Source organism: Neophocaena asiaeorientalis, unplaced genomic scaffold (assembly GCF_003031525.2).
Source record: "Neophocaena asiaeorientalis asiaeorientalis breed wild unplaced genomic scaffold, Neophocaena_asiaeorientalis_V1.1 scaffold79, whole genome shotgun sequence".
NCBI lineage: Eukaryota > Metazoa > Chordata > Mammalia > Artiodactyla > Phocoenidae > Neophocaena > Neophocaena asiaeorientalis.
In genome coordinates, this window is record NW_020175402.1 from 6,949,788 (window position 1) to 6,955,010 (window position 5,223).

General features: G+C 42.6%; 1 non-coding gene across 1 annotated transcript; it reads right to left on the reverse strand.

Moving 5' to 3' along the window:
• Positions 1 to 3,116: 3,116 nt before the first annotated feature.
• LOC112414466 (small nucleolar RNA SNORA49) lies at positions 3,117 to 3,244 on the reverse strand. Its single transcript, XR_003006160.1, has one exon. It is a non-coding gene; the product is annotated as a small nucleolar RNA SNORA49 (small nucleolar RNA).
• Between the last annotated feature and the right edge of the window lie 1,979 nt (positions 3,245 to 5,223).

Sequence of the window (5,223 nt, forward strand, 5' to 3'; positions counted from 1 at the left end):
GCCCCTCCCCCCGCCCCACCCCACCCCATCCTTTCTCCCCAGGCCTGGCACAGCTTCTCCTGGGTCTGCCTGTTTTGGCCTCATTTACTGATTCTCCCCAATGTGCCCTCCAGTCTGGCCATGGGGATCTTCTCTCATCACCTTCTGGGATGGAGACCATTTTAACGACCACAGTGGGATGGGGGTGGTAGGGAAAGAAAATTAGGGAGGGGTTTACAACTGGAAACAGTCTTGCAAACTTGGCAGAAGTGATCTAGATGCCCTTGTTCCCTCCCTCCTCATGACTCCTGCACCCATAACACCCAGCTGCCCTGGTGTGCTGGAGGTGGGGCAGACTGGCTCCAGCCCCCACATCGTGGAGTTTCCCTAATTCTTCCTAAAGGCTCACCCTCTTGTGCCTCAGCTTGGCAACCCTCGCTTCCTTTGAATTCTTGCTTTGCTTGATGGGGTATCCACTAATCCATGGGCTGGCCTCCCAGTGTCTCCCATGCTAAAGCTCTTTAAAAAGAAACCTGCACCCTGGAATAATTCCTGTCTTCCAGAGAACAGGGAAATGTTAATCACCGCTAGTGCCTTATTTTTGTCTTCCTGGAAACCTTCATCTCTGAGCTCTGTGATAAGGAATTAGGTCCTGATTAAAGGAAGGCAACACTTCTGAGATGGCATTTCCCTGTGCTCAGAGAGGGCAAGCAGCAAGGGAGGAGGAGAGAGAGAAAAAAGGAGAGAAAAAGAGAAAAAAAGAAACAAAAAGGCATAAAGAGAAAACAGATGTTAACTGTTTGGGGGATTGGAGCACAGGGTTTTGAGAGCGCACAGCCAGTTCCTGGGTGACCCCTGAGTTGTGGGCCGTGGGCAACCATGGTGAGACCAGTAAAACCTGCAGAATCAGAGTTTAGTTTTTATGCCTCTTATGCCTGCACACATTGTACTTGCCACGCTGCTCGGCTGAGGCAAAAACATACTGATTTGTTAAAAGTGCTCTCAAGCTCTCCCTGTCCTGGGTACAAATCTGGGTAGGTGGAGTGCTTTGGGTTTCTGGGCAAATAGCCCCAGACCCTGTTCTCAGTGCTCCCTCTGCCCCCGTGCTGTTGCCAGGGCCTCTTTTTACCCCTGCCTGGACTCTTCAGATTGATTCCTGTGCAGGGTCTGGCTCAATGCAGCCCCATTTCCTGGACATTTTTTCCCCATGCTTCCTCTGGTCATGGGCTCCATTGCCTGAAGGTCAGTCCTGCCCTGTCCCTGCCAACTCCTGGCCCTGGAGGACAAAGCAGGTGGTATAGAGCCCAGGCTTTGGAGTCACACAGATTTGGGTTTGAATCCCAGTTCCCTCACTGGTTCAATTCTCTGAGCCTGGCTTTCTCATCTGTAACTCAGGGATCAAAATGGCTGTCCCATTACGTTGTTAAAATTATTGAGGAAGGTCATCCTAACAGCTACCTTTTGCTGAGGGGTGATATGTACCAGGTGCTGGGCTCATCTCATCCTCTTCACAAGCCGACAAGGTATGTGTCATGCTTAGCACAGTGCCTGGCACATAGTAGATTCTCAACATGCAACGTTCCCACTCCCTAAGCATCAGCTCGAAGGGTCCCCTACTGAATTAATTGTAAAGAGGAACTTGTATGACTGAAATTTAGTGGTCCTGTAGTGTTTATATGCAGCTCTCCATGCCCCCACTTCAGATCAACAGCAAATGTTGGTTCACTTTAAATTTTTGGAGAGTGTTAACCTTAGGAAATTGTGGTGTTGGGCTTTTGAGTGCAAAAGACCTGAGGACCAGGTTCTGGAAACACTTGTCGCCGGCAGACCTACACTATGAGAAATGTTAAAGGGAGTCCTTTAGGCAGAAGGAAAATCATACCAGATGGAAATTGGGATCCACACAAAGAATGATGATCTTTGGAAATGGTAAATACGTGGGTAAATAATAAAAGACATTTTTTCTTATTATTTAAATCTCTTTAAAAGATAATTGACTGGTTCTAAAGCAAAAGTAATGGCAATGTTTTGTAGCTGCATAACACCCATAAGGTAAAATATATGAGAACAAATAGCACAGAGGCCAGAAAGGGAAAAAAGAAAGTACATTGTTGTAAGTTTCTCATACTATACATGATGTAGTGTGACATCGCTTGAAGACAGACTGATAAGTTGAATATGTATACTATAAACCCTAAAGCAAACCACTAGCGTGATGAGGATGGATCTAATACATCAAGAAATAAGATAAAATGGAATCACAAAAATACTCAGTCCAAAAGAAGGCAGAAAAAGAGACAAGAGGGAACAAAGAACAGCTGGAAAAAATAGAAAACAAACAGCATAATAAGAGACTTAAACCTAACTATATCAATAATCACATTAAATGTAAATGGTCTAATCACCTTGATCAAAAGGTAGAGATTGTCATACTGGATAAACAAGCATGATTCAACTGTATGCTACCTAGAAGAAGTACACCTATTTATTTAAGTTATTTATTTACTTTATTTTTTTGGCTATGTTGGGTCTTCATTGCGGCCCTCGGACTTCTCTCTAGTTGTGGCATGTGGGTTTTCTCTCTCTAATTGTGGCATGTGAGCTCTAGGGCACATGGGCTCTGTAATTGTGGCGCATGGGCTCCAGAGCATGTAGGCTCTGTAGTTTGTGGGCACATGGGCTCTCTCGTTGAGGCGCACGAGCTCAGTAGTTGTGGTGTGTGGGCTTAGTTGCCCCGTGGCAAGTGGGATCTTAGTTCCCTGCCAGGTATTGAACCCGTGTTCCCTGCATTGGAAGGTGGATTCTTTATCACTGGACCACCAGGGACGTCCCAAGAAGTACACTTTATTTATTTATTTATGTTTACCCCCAAGTTAGCATTCCTGAAAAACGACAGGAAACCTCTGACATGTTCTGATACTTATCAGTTAGAAATTATTCCATAACAAAACTGTTCGGTTTGTGTTTCCTTTGACATGTGGCCTGTCTTCCAATTACGCTGGAGTTTAGCATTTTATTCTGGCTCTTTCGGGCATGTGCGGCATCTCTCGCTTACCGATCGCTAATGTCTCTACCCTGTTTGAGTATTGCCAGTCAGCACGTACAAAAAGGAAACTGTCAGACCCCACCCGACCTGTGCTGTCAGCTCCACGTGTAGGTCCCACAGGACAGCAGTCTCCCTGGGGAAGGATGCGTACTCGTTCATGTACTCTCCAGCAATGCCAGGCACTTTACAGCGAAAGTCCCTGGAGTAAGGCTGAGGGAGTCAAGAAGTACACTTTAAATATAAAGAAACTGATAGCTTAAAAGTAAAAGGGATTGGAAAATACATGCCATGCTAACACTAATCAAAATAAATCTGCAGTGGCCACAGTAACATTAAAAAAAGGAGATATCAGAGCATAGACTCTACCAGGCATGAAGAAGGACATTTCATGATGATAAAGCGGTCAATTCACCAAGAAAACTTAAGAATCCTAAGCTTTTATGTCCCTAATAACAGAGTGTCAAAATACATGAAGCAAAAACTAAAACAACTGCAAGAAGGAATAGGCAAATCCACAATTATAGTCAGAGATTTTGATATCACTCTCTTAATAATTGATGAAACAAGTAGAAATTTTGTAAAGCTATAAAAGACTTGAATGATGCTATTAACTAGCTTTACCTAATTGATATTTGTAAAACACTCGATCCAACAACAGCAGAATATACATTATTTTCAAGTGCACATTGAATATTTACCAAAACATATCTTATTCTGGGCCATTAAATAGTCTCAATGAATTTAAAAAGATTTAAGTTATGCAAAGTATGTTCTGACCACAATGGAACTAAATTAGAAACTAAGATCAGAAAGTTCCCTGAAAAACCCACCAAATATTTGGAAACTAAAAACATATTTCTTTTTAAAAAGTTGATGTGTGATTGACATACAACATTGTATTAGTTTTAGGTGTACAGCATAATGATTTGATAGTTGTATATATTACAAAATGATCACCACAGTAAGTCTAGTTAACTTCTGTCATCATCATAGTTACAGAAATTTTCTCCTGTGATGAGAACTCTTAAGATCTACTTTCTTAGCAACTTTCAATATGCAACACAGTATTTAAGATTTTTTTTGATATGGACCATTTTTAAAGTCTTTATTGAATGTGTTATAATATTGCTTCTGCTTTGTGTTTGGTTTTTTGGCCGTGAGGCATGTGGGTGGGATCTTAGCTCCCCGACCAGGGATTGAACTTGCACCCCCTGCGCTGGAAGACAAAGTCCTAACCACTGGACTGCCGGGGAAGTCCCACAATACAATATTATTAACTGTATTCACCATGCTGTACATTACATCCCCATGAATTATTTATCTTATAACTGGAAGTTTGTACCTTTTGACCCCCTTCATTTGTTTCACTCCCCCACCCCCATCCCCAGGCTCTGGTAACCACCAATCTGTCCTCTGTGTCTATGAGTTTGCACATTTCTAAATAACCCATGGGTCAATGAAAAAAATCAAAGTGAAATTAGAAAGTATTTTGCACTGAATGTAGATGTAAGCACATCATATTAAAATTTGTGGGAGGCCCCTAAAGCAGTACATAGAGGAAAATGAATAGCAATAAAAACCTATGCAAAAGCAGAAAGATCTAAAATCAATGACTGAAGCTCGTACCTTAAGAAACTAGAAAAAGACTGACAAAGTAAACTCAAAGGAGGCTGAAGAAAGGAAATTGTAAAGATGCGGGAGGAAATCAATGCGACCCCTAGGACTTGAGCTGAGTCTACCAGGGAGAAACTCTTTTGACTCCCAGGACAGATGTGTTGTTGCTGCAGCCACCTTGTCTCCATCAGCAGAGGGTGTGTCCTAGGATGCAGCCAGACCAGAGGAACTGGAAGTGCGGGATGGAAGAGAGAGAAACCGGGTCCTGGGGAGATAATGTGGACCCCCTGGATGAAGCCAAGTTTGAAACTAGAACTCCCTGTGCATTTTTCAGTTACTACGTCCAATAAATTCCTTTTTTTCTTAAGTAAGTTCAGATCAGGTTTTCTATCCCTTGCATGAAAAAATTCCAAATGGTTCTCCAAATGGCTTTATCTTTGCAGGGAGGAGCTGTGAGCATAGCAAAGAGAGCCTAACATTTTCCAAGCATCTGCTTCATGCAGAGGATGGGGCTTTGTGTATCTTTTATATATTTTCTTGCTTCTAGCTGTGGTCTTTTCTTTTCCACTTAAAGAAGACCCTTT